We start from the raw sequence: 11,507 nt of genomic DNA, 5'->3' as shown, positions 1-11,507 counted from the left end.
CTACACTGTCCCCATCAAGCACTCCCAGGACAGGGACAGCATGGGGTTAGATTCAGAGTAAATCTCCCTCTACACTGTCCCCATCAAACACTCCCAGGACTGGGACAGCACGGGGGTTAGATACAGAGTAAAGCTCTCTCTACACTGTCCCCATCAAACACTCCCAGGACAGGGACTGCACGGGGTTAGATACAGAGTAAAGCTCCCTCTACACTGTCCCCATCAAACACTCCCAGGACTGGGACAGCACGGGGGTTAGGTACAGAGTAAAGCTCCCTCTACACTGTCCCCATCAAACACTCCCAGGACAGGGACAGCACGGGGGTTAGATACAGAGTAAAGCTCTCTCTACACTGTCCCCATCAAACACACCCAGGACTGGGACAGCACGGGGTTAGATACAGAGTATAGCTCCCTCTACACTGTCCCCATCAAACACTCCCAGGACAGGGACAGCACGGGGTTAGATACAGAGTAAAGCTCTCTCTACATTGAGTGCTAACCCTGTCACAGGTGATAAGGTGCCTCTTGTCTCTGAGTGAAGGGAAGTGTGTGTTGGGAGGAGCAGCCTCTGATTGAGTGTGAATTCCTGTAGGGAGATGCCGGACTGTCCCTTGGGAGCTCCCTCAGCCTCCCGTGCATTCAGCACGGATATGGAACGGAAATGCAGTCTCCATGTATTCGGAGAGGCAGGTCAGGGAGCTATTGTTCCCCAGCACGCAACCTCAAACCAGCACCGCCCTGAGGAGGCAGAGGCTGGTTCACCACCCTGGTTAGAGACAGCCATGACCATTCCTCATGACCAGGAGGGGCACGAGATCAGAGAGAGAGGCCTGAGGGAGGATAGGGAGACAGCAAGTGTCAGGGAGCGAGAGTGAGAGTAACACAGAGATAAATATTCGGAATAACATTGAGTGACACAGAGAGAGGCAGAGAGAGACAGGGAGAAAGAAAGATAGAGAGATAGAGACAGAGAGAGAGAGAGACAGAGAGAGAAAGACAGAGATTGAGAGACAGGGAGAGGGAGTGAGATTGACCAAGATAGACAAACATTGAGGGGGAGAGACAGTGATAGAGGCAGAGAGAGAGAGAGAGAGAGAGACACACAGACAGAGAGGCAGGCAAAGAGAAAGAGAGACAGTGAAAGAGCTAGACAGATAGAGAGAGTGATACACACATGGAAAGAAAGGGGACACTGGAAGATAGAGGGACAGAGAGAGAGAGATTAGAACGAGAGATAGCACCAGCACAAGGGATGAGAAAGAGAGAAATAGAGAGGAGAGAATTCAGTGCAGGCCAACTGGGAGTGAGGGAGTGTGGAAGGAGAGGGTGGTAGGTGAGGGTGTTCAGTGTGAGGAATGAAGGGTGACAGTGCTGGAGCTGTGAGTTTCTCCCCCCCCCACACACACACAGTTTCTCCCTCTCAGGTTTGCTCCCCCATTTCTCCCCCAGTTTCCCTGCCCCATTTCTACCCCCATTTCTACCCCCATTTCTACCCCCAGTTTCTCCCCTAGTTTCTCCCCTCAGTTTTTCCCTCCATTTCTGCCTCATTTCTCCCCCAGTTTCTCCCCCAGTTTCTCCCTTCAGTTTCTCCCCCGTTTGTGCCCTAGTGACTCACTCCCCCAGTTTCTACCCCCAGTTTCTCCCCCAGTTTCTCCCCCCCCCGTTTCTCCCCCCATTTCTGCCCTAGTGACTCACCCCCCCCAGTTTCTCCCCCCAGTTTCTCCCCCAGTTTCTCCCCCCCCATTTCTCCCCCCATTTCTGCCCTAGTGTCTCACCCCCCCCAGTTTCTCCCCCCCGTTTCTCCCCCCATTTCTGCCCTAGTGACTCACTCCCCCAGTTTCTCCCCCCCCCGTTTCTCCCCCCATTTCTGCCCTAGTGTCTCACCCCCCCCAGTTTCTCCCCCCAGTTTCTACCCCCAGTTTCTCCCCCAGTTTCTCCCCCCCGTTTCTCCCCCCATTTCTGCCCTAGTGTCTCACCCCCCCCAGTTTCTCCCCCCAGTTTCTACCCCCAGTTTCTACTCCCCAGTTTCTCCCCCCACAGTTCCCAGTTTCTCCCCCGTTTCTCGACCCCCCCCCCCCCCCCCCCATTTCTCCCTCAGGTTTCCTCCCTGTTTTCTCCCCCATCTCCGTTTCTCCCTCCAGTTTTTACTCCCCACCCCGACCCCATTCCCACCGACCCCCCCCACTTCCCCTCCCAATTTCCCCTCCCCCGATCCCAGCCTCTGGCCTGACTGTGGGGAGGGCAGTAGCTGTTAGAGTTGTACTGAGGGGGTTTAATGTGTTCCAGATTGTGGAGATTTAGTTTCTCCCACTGTCGCCTGGCACCAGTCCAAGGAGGAAAAGAGAGAACACAATTACGGCCTGCCCTTTTCCCAGGGACGGGGTTAACCCTTTCCTCTGCCTCGCCATGGCAACAGGGTGACAGGGCCCAAAATCCCACCCCATTCCCAGCTCCTTCAAACCTGCCGACTGGGCCCGGACCACCCCAGCTCAGCTAACTCCCACCGAGGGGTTACTTACTCACTCCTGGGATGTGTGTCACTGGCATTTATTGCCTGTCCCTAGTTGCCCCTTGAGAAGGTGGGGGTGAGCTGCCTCCTTGAACCGCTGCAGTCCATGTGCTGTCGGGTTGACCCACAATGCCCTGAGGGAGGGAATTCCGGGATTTTGACCCAGTGACAAGGAAGGAATGGCGAGATATTCCCAAGTCAGGATGGGGAGTGGCTGGGAGGGGGTGGTGTTCCCATGTACCTGCTACCTTTGTCCTTCTAGATGGAAGTGGTCATGGGTTTGGAAGGTGCTGCCCGTAAATTGTTGGTGAATTTCTGCTGCGCATCTTGTAGATGGTACACCCTGCAGCTACTGGGTGTCAGTGGTGGAGGGAGGGGATATTTCTGAATGCGCTGCCAATCAAGTGGGGGCTTGACTGTTAATCCACTGAGCCAGGTCATGTTCTGGGACCTAAGTTCGTATCTCCCCCTGTCAGATGGTGGAATTTCATCACAGTAAAAGTCTGGATTTAAGGCTCTAGTGATACATGAAATTGTCAGGAAAAGCCCATTTGTGTCACTGATGTCCTTCAGGGAAGGAACCTGCCCTCCTTACCTGGTCTGGCCTACATGTGACTCCAGACCCACAGCAAGGTGGGTGACTCTTAACTGCCCTCTGGGCAATTAGGGATGGGCAATAAATGCTGGGCCGAGCCAGAGATGAAAATGTGTTGCTGGAAAAGCGCAGCAGGTCAGGCAGCATCCAAGGAGCAGGAGAATCGACATTTCGATCATGAGCCCTTTCCTGAAGGGCTGAACCTCCTATACTACCCTTAGAGTGTCAAAGTGAGATTAGATTAGATTCCCTACAGTGTGGAAACAGGCCCTTTGGCCCAACCAGTCCACACTGACTCTTTGAAGAGTAACCCACCCAGACCCACTTCCCTCTGACTAATACACCTAACACCACGGGCAATTTAACATGGCCAATTCACCCTGACCCGCACATCTTTGGACTGTAGGAGGAAACCGGAGCACCCGGAGGAAACCCACACAGACACGGGGAGAACGTGCAAACTCCACACAGACAGTTACCCGAGGCTGGAATCGAACCTGGGACCCTGGCACTGAGAGGCGGTAGTGCTAACCACTGAGCCACTTCCTAACGTCACTCCTGAACAGTCTGTCCCTGATTTTGAGACCACACCGCCCCCCCGCCCCCCGATTATCTTGTCGTTTTTATCGGGAGCTTGCTGTACATGAATTGGTTTACCCCATTCCAAACGGTGACAACTTCCCTGAGAGATTTCTTTCATGTGATGGTGAAAAATGCTACGGAAATGCAGGCCCTGATGTTTCTCTTCGATTCACTGAGCAAATTGGATCTTTACTGCTGGAACTGGTGATGAGTGCTGACTCAGGTTTCCATGGAGATTGTCCAGGGTTCTTGGCCACTAGAGGATTGTGGGTAAGCGCTATCAGAGAGCCAGCACAGTGCAATGGGACAAATGGCCTCCCTCTATCCCATTTCATTCGGCAGTGCTGCTTTCCTGGCATTGCTCGGTGCTGACGTCATTAGCAGGGCCTGGAAAACAAGGCAGAGGGACGGTCACAGCCCAGGAAGCTCTGCTCCCAGGTCAGACCAGCACCAGTCTGAACCTCAGCCCTTGGGGAGCTGTCAATGCAGCCTCTCCTGTTAATCTGAGGGGGTCCAGGCCTCACACACTCTCTGGGAATGGCGAGGAACATCTGGAACTGTGTGGAAATCCAGGACCAGGAAGACAACAGCCAAAGTATCACAGAGCAGTGAGGAAGATCTTGGAGCAGTGAGGAACACTTGGAACAGTGAGGAATATTTGGAACAGTTAGGACTAGTTTTGGTACAGTGAGGAATAATTTTGGAGCAGTGAGGAATATTTGGAACAGTGAGGAATAATTTTGGAGCAGTGAGGAACATCCTAGAGCTGTAAGGATTTTTTTGTAACCCTTAGAAACATCAACAAACAGAGGGATGTAGGTTCACAGGTCCCTGAAAGTGACAACACAAGTGACTAAGCTGGTCAAGAAGGCATTGGGCATGCTTGTCTTCATTGCTCAGGGCACTGAGTCACGTTGCAGCTGTTGTACACTGCTCTGGTCATCGGAAGGACGTACTTTTTAAATGCATCATGGGATGTGGGTATCACTGGCTAGACCATTATTTATTGCCCATCCCTAATTGCCCTGAGGGCAGTTAAGTGTCTTGTTGTGGGTCTGGAGTCATGTGTAGGCCAGACCAGGTAAGGATGGCAGTTTCCTTCCCTAAAGGACATTAGTGAACCAGATGGGATTTTCCCAATTATTGATTCATGGTCACCATTAGATGTTAATTTCCCAATTTTGATTTGTATCGAATTCAGGTTCCACCATCTGCCGTGGTCGGTCCCCAGAACATTCCCGGATTAACAGTCCCGTGATAATACCACCAAGACATCAGCTCCCCTCGGACGTTTGTGGAAAACGCTCACCAGGATGTTGCCTGGTTTGGAGGGTATTAGCTATGAGGAAAGTTTGGACAAACATTTTGGTTTGTTTTCACTCAGACTTTGGAGGCCGAGGGTCGAGCTGATAGAAGGTTGTAATATCATAGTCAGAGTCTTTCCCCAGGGTAAAAATTGTGGGGTGGTGCTGGAAAAGCACAGCAGTTCCACACACTTGACTCTGACCACCAGCATCTGCAGTCCTCACTTTCTCCCAGGGTAGAAATGACAGTTCCTAGGGGGCAGAGGTCAAAGGTGAAAGGGGGGATATTTGAAGGAGATGCGAGAGGCAGCTCTTTCACACAGAGGGTGGTAAATGCTGCCAGGGGAGGGGGTTGGGGGCAGATACAATTTCATTTAAGAGGCATTCTAAGAGATACACGAATAGGTAGGGAATAGAGGGACAAGATTAGAGTGGTGCTGGAAAAGCACAGCAGGTCAGGCAGCATCTGAGGAGCAGGAGAGTCAACACTTCGAGCAAAAGCCCTTCATCAGGAATAGCGGGATATGGATTGTAAAAGGTTTCCAGTTTGGGAAACACAGCATGTGTTGGCACAGGCTTGATGGGCTGAAGGGCCTGTGCCTGCTCTCAGTTCATTCGCAGGATGAAGAAAATCTTCGACTAATGAGGATCCTCGAGAGAAGGGAGGAAGGTGAGGGAGCAGTTGGTGATCCTGGGGGATAGGTGCGATGTATGTGGGTAAGTGAGGAACAGCCAGACCAGCCCAGATGGTGAACTGGGAGGGACACCTGGAACCTTGCTCCCATTCTAACCAAATTCCGACAGGTCATCCCGGCTCCCTCAGCACGGGAGTGGGAGTGATCTCCGTGGAAACTGAGGGAGATGGCTTCTAGGCAGCTGTTGTCCTCCTCTTCCAGTGAGATAACTCACCAAGACCCATGCCCTCTGGTAATGGAGCTCACCATTGAGACGATCCCAGCCAATGAGGCGATCCCTCCCATTCTGTGGCTGCACGCCATCCAATCGCTGTCTTCCCACAGCACGCCCCTCCCTCGCCCAACTCTCGGAATCAGAAAGGGCAAGAGGCCATTCAGCCCCTCGCACCAGCTCCACAAACAGACTCAACTGCTTGGAATAAATACACAGAGCTCCCAAGGGTGGGTGGGGGGGGTGGGGGTGGGTGGGATGGGGTGGTTGAGCGCCTCTCCAGCTCTGGAGCAGTTGTCATGCGCTGTGGGAGGTTTGGTCAGCTTACCTGAGACAGGATGTTCTGCCGATGGACTGAGTTTACCAGACTGATTCCTGGGTATGAAGGGAGACTGGATTGGTTGGGACTCTACTCACTGGAGTTTACAAGCATGGGGGTGGAAAATCATAGAAATCGATGACATTCTAACAGGGAGCCCGGGGAATTCTCTGGCACAGGAAGTGCATTGAATGTTTTCTGGAAGAATCGGATCTAGATCTTAGGGCTAAAAGAGATCGGAGAGTCTGGGGGCAGGAAGAGGGACTGAGTTCAATCCTCGGACATGATCCCAGTGAATAGTAGGACAGGCTTGAGGGGCCAAATGGCCCGCTCCTGGTCCTAGTTACTATGTTTCTAAGTTTAATAAATCCTGGCTTTTTGAATCCAAAATGACCTCAGTGGGTTCTCCCCCCTTTGTCGGGATGGGATGGACCTTGATGCAGTGAGGTGTTTGTGTGTTTATTGGAGGTGAGGGTGGGGGATTATTTTGTTTTTAATTCAGTCATTTGTTGAGGCCATCACTGGCTAGACCAGCATTTATTACCCAGGGGACAGTTGAGAATCACCCACAATGCCGTGGGTCTGGAGTCACGTATAGGCCAGGCCAGGTAAGGATGGTGGTCTCTTTCCTGAAAGGACATTAGTGAACCAGATGGGTTTTTCCACTAACTATTGTCCCATGGCCATCATTAGGCACAAAATTCAAGATTAACCCCACTACCTGACATGGTGGGATCTGAACCCAGGCTCCCAGAGTCTCTGGATTAACATACCAGAATAGCACCACTAGGCCAGCACCTCATGTGTACATGTAACCTGGAGTGTGTGTGCTTACTTGAATGTGCGTGTGTGTGTGAGAGCGAGTGAGTGTATTTGTGTGTATATGTGAGAGAGTGTGTTGTGTGTGTATGGGAGAGTGTGTTGTGTGTATATATGTGTGTGTGAGTGGGTGAGTGTGTGTATGTGTGTGTGTAGGAGGGAGTGTGTGTGACTGTGTATGTGTGTAAGCGAGAGTGTTGAGTGGGTGTGAGCGAGATTGCATGTGTCTAAGTGAGTCTGTGAGAGAGTGTGAGTATGTTGAGTGGGTGAGGGAAAGAGTTTGACAGTGTATGCTTGAGAGTGTGTGTATGAGTGAGCGTGTAAGGGTGTGTTGAGTGAGTGTGTGTGTGAGCCTGTGAGTGTGTGAAAGTGTGTGTGTTAGAGTATGTGTGAGTGTATGGAAGAGAGAGAGTGTGTACAAGTGTGTGTGAGTGTCAGTTTGTGTGTGTTTGTGCAAGTGTGTGTGAGTGAGTGTGTGTGAGAGTGTGGGTGTGTGTGAGATTGATAGTGTGTGTGTGTGTGTGAGAGGAAGTGTGTGTGAGAGTGTGAGTGTCTGAGAGAGTGAGTGTGACTGTGAGTGAGAGAGTATGTATTTGTGAGTGAATGTGAGACAGTGTGAGTCTGTGAGTGTGTGAAAGTGAGTGTTAAGGTGTGAGACAGTGTGTATAAGTGAGTGTGTGAGAGAGTGTGTGTGTTGAGTGGGTGAGGGAAAGGGTTTGAGCATGAGTGTGTGTGTATGAGTGAGCATGGGAGGGTGTATTGAGTGGATATGTGTGTTTGTGAGTGTGAGAGAGTGTGTGTGAGTGTAAGTGAGTGAGTGTGTGAGTATGAGAGAGATTGAGTGTGAGTGTGTGTGTGTGAGTGTGAGAGTGTGAGTGTAAGTGTGAGTGTGTGTGTGAGTGTAAGTGTGTGTAAGAGTGAGTGAGTGTAAACGTGTGTGAGTGTAAGAGTGTGTGTAAGAGTGTGTGTGCGTGTGAGAGTGTGTGTGTGTGAGAGTGTGTGTGAGACTATGTGAGTATAAGAGTGTGTGTGAGAGTAAGAGTGTGTGTGAGTGTGAGAAAGTGTGTGAGTGTATGAGTGTGTGTGAATATGAGAGTGAGTGTGTAAAAGTGTGTGTGTGAGTGTGAGAGTATGTGTGAGTATAAAAGTGTGTGAGAGTAAGAGTGTGTGTGAGTGTGAGTGTGTGTGAGTGTGAGTGTTTGAGAGTGTGTGTGTGTGTGAGTATGAGAGTGAGTGTGTAAGAGTGAGTGTGAGAGAGTGTGTGAGTATAAAAGTGTGTGAGAGTAAGAGTGTGAGTGTGTGTGAGTGTGTGAGTGTGTGTGAGTATGAGAGTGAGTGTGTAAGAGTGAGTGTGAGAGTGTGTGTGAGTATAAAAGTGTGTGAGAGCAAGAGTGTGTGTGAGTGTGTGTGAGTGTGTGAGTGTTTGAGTGTGTGTGTGTGTGTGTAAGAGTGTGTGTGAGTATGAGAGTGAGTGTGTAAGAGTGAGTGTGAGAGTGTGTGTGAGTGTGAGAATGTGTGTATGAGAGTGTGTGCGTGAGAGTGAGTGTGTGAGTGTGAGAGTGTGTGTGAGAGTGTATGAGTGTGTGTGTGTGAGAGAGTGTGTGTGTGGGTGTAAGTGTGTGTGTGAGTGTGTGTGAGTGTAAGTGTGTGAGTGTGTGTGTGAAAGTGTATGAGAGAGTGTGTGTGTGTGAGTGTGTGTGTGTGTGTGAAAGTGTGTGTGTGAGTGTGAGAGTGTATGAGAGAGAGAGTGTGTGTGTGTGTGTGTGTGTGTGTGTGTGTAAGTGTGAGAGTGAGTTTGTGTCGGTGCTTTCCCTGAGTTGCTGCGATGCAGCTGTTGAAGGGTTAATGCAGGCCGTGCTGAGGCTGAGTGTATCGCTCAGGAAGGGGCTGCTTCGGGGAGTTGGAGCTGAGCTCTGGAGCAGACTGTATCCACAGCCCTCCCTCACATACTCAGATGGTAAGGAGCTGGGGGACAGCAGGCGCACTATTGGTGATTGTGGGCAGAGTCCGCTCACCTTGGGGCTGGAGGGCAGACAGAGAGGGGCAGAACCACACCACCCGCAAGCTCAGAGCCTCCTCTCAGACATCTCCTTCACTTCTCGTTTCTCCCAGGATCCTGGCACTGTATTCCCAGCCACAGACCGGGAATGTTGTACTGAAGGCATTGACCAACACAAGGTAGGATGGTGCCTTGGGATCTTCTCAGCTCGGGACTGGTCTGCTCTGGCTAGGACTATCCCTCAGGGCAATGGTTTTCTGAAGTTAACCATTTCAGTGTCTCTGGTCTGACACAGGAGGGAGGGATGGAGGGAGAGGTTCCCCATCTCTCTCTCTCCCCTCGCTGCAGGAAGAAGAATTTAGAGTCAAGCGTTCCACAGGGGCTGAAACAATACCCCAGGCTCAGGGGGGCGGTGGGAGGGAGGGGGGTGGGGAGAGATCTTCCAAATCCAACACAGATTCTGTTTTACCCAAATCACCACGTTGTGGATCAGTACTGAGGGAGTGCCACACTGTCAGAGGGTCAGTACTGAGGGAGTGCCACATGGTCAGAGGGTCAGTACTGAGGGAGTGCTGCACTGTCAGGGGGTCAATACTGAGGGAGTGCCACACTGTCAGAGTGTCAGTAGTAAGGGAGTGCTGTACTGTCAGAGGGTCAGTACTGAGGGAGTGCCTCACTGTCAGAGGGTCAGTCCTGAGGGAGTGCCGCACTGTCAGAGGGTCAGTACTGAGGGAGTGCCGCACTGTCAGAGGGTCAGGACTGAGGGAGTGCCGCACTATCAGAGGGTCAGTACTGAGGGAGTGCCACACTGTCAGAGGGTCAGTACTGAGGGAGTGCCACACTGTCAGAGGGTCAATACTGAGGGAGTGCTGCACTGTCAGAGGGTCAGTACTGAAGGAATGCCACACTGTCGGAGGATCAGTACTGAGGGAGTGCCGCACTGTCAGAGGGTCAGTACTGAGGGAGTGTCGCACTGTCAGAGGGTCAGTACTGAGGGAGTGCCGCACTGTCAGAGGGTCAGTACTGAGGGAGTGCTGCACTGTCAGGGGGTCAGTACTGAGGGTGTGCTGCACTGTCAGAGGGTCAGTATTGAGGGAGTGCTGCACTGTCAGAGGGTCAGTACTGAGGGTGTGCTGCACTGTCAGAGGGTCAGTATTGAGGGAGTGCTGCACTGTCAGAGGGTCAGTACTGAGGGAGTGCTGCATTGTCAGAGGGTCAGTACTGAGGGTGTGCTGCACTGTCAGAGGGTCAGTACTGAGGGTGTGCTGCACTGTCAGAGGGTCAGTATTGAGGGAGTGCCGCACTGTCAGAGGGTCAGTACTGAGGGAGTGCTGCACTGTCAGAGGGTCAGTACTGAGGGAGTGCTGCACTGTCAATTGAATCCTATGCGTTAGTAATTCTGTCTTATTCATGTCTACTCTTGCTTCTTGGTTGTATTTAAATGATCCCATGAGCTGTCTGTCGGAGCCTGGGTATTTTCCCTGCAGTTTGTTTTGCCATGAGGAGAAATGTTTTCACCCAGAGAACATAGCACAGTACAGCACAGTACAGGCCCTTCAGCCCTTCATATTGCGCTGGCCTTTATCCTACTTTCAGATCAGACTAGCCTACGTACCTAGGTAGATGAGAGTAAACCGGTTGATGTGGTGTATATGGATTTCAGCAAGGCATTAGATAAGCTTCCCCATGGCAGGCTATTGTACAAAATGCGGAGGATTGGGATTGTGGGAGATATAGCAGTTTGGATCAGAAATTGGCTTGCTGAAAGAAGACAGAGGGTGGTGGTTGATGGGAAATGTTCATCCTGGAATCCAGTTACCAGTGGTGTACCACAAGGGTCAATGTTGGGTCCACTGCTGTTCATCATTTTTGTAAACAACCTGGATGAGGGTGTAGAAGGATGGGTTAGTAAATTTGCGGATGACACTAAGGTTGGCAGAGTTGTGGATAGTGACGAAGGATGTAGTAGGTTACAGAGAGACATAGATAGGATGCAGAGCTGGGCTGAGAGGTGGCAAATGGAGTTTAATGTGGACAAGTGTGAGGTGATACACTTTGGACGGAGTAATCGGAATGCAAAGTACTGGGCAAATGGTAAGATTCTTGGAAGTGTAGATGAGCAGAGAGATCTCGGTGTCCATGTACACAGATTCCTGAAAGTTGCCACCCAGGTTGACAGGGTTGTTAAGAAGGCATACAGTGTTTTGGCCTTTATTAATAGAGGGACTGAGTTCCGGAACCAGGAGGTTATGCTGCATCTGTACAAAGCTCTGGTACGGCCACACTTGGAGTATTGTGTACAGTTTTGGTCACTGCATTATTGGAAGGATGTGGAAGTTTTGGAAAGGGTGCAGAGGAGATTTACTAGGATGTTGCCTGGTATGGAGGGAATGTCTTACGAGGAAAGGCTGAGGGACTTGAGGCTGTTCTCGTTAGAGAGAAGAAGGTTGAGAAGTGACCTAATAGAGACA

The 11,507-nt window shown here is 51.2% G+C and overlaps 1 protein-coding gene across 2 annotated transcripts in view; it reads left to right on the top strand.

The window, feature by feature from the left end:
- Window positions 1–8,948: 8,948 nt before the first annotated feature.
- The window catches only part of hspa12b (heat shock protein 12B), an 82,526-nt gene continuing 79,967 nt past the window's right edge, over window positions 8,949–11,507 (top strand). For both annotated transcript variants that reach the window (XM_060828026.1, XM_060828016.1), the window contains exon 1: window positions 8,949–9,215. The gene's annotated coding sequence lies outside the window, so the exon portion shown is untranslated. The remainder of the gene's footprint in view (window positions 9,216–11,507) is intronic.

Source organism: Hemiscyllium ocellatum, chromosome 1 (assembly GCF_020745735.1).
Source record: "Hemiscyllium ocellatum isolate sHemOce1 chromosome 1, sHemOce1.pat.X.cur, whole genome shotgun sequence".
Taxonomy (NCBI): domain Eukaryota; kingdom Metazoa; phylum Chordata; class Chondrichthyes; order Orectolobiformes; family Hemiscylliidae; genus Hemiscyllium; species Hemiscyllium ocellatum.
The sequence above is the reverse complement of the archived record's forward strand: the minus strand, read 5'-3'. Positions and strand labels throughout refer to the sequence as shown.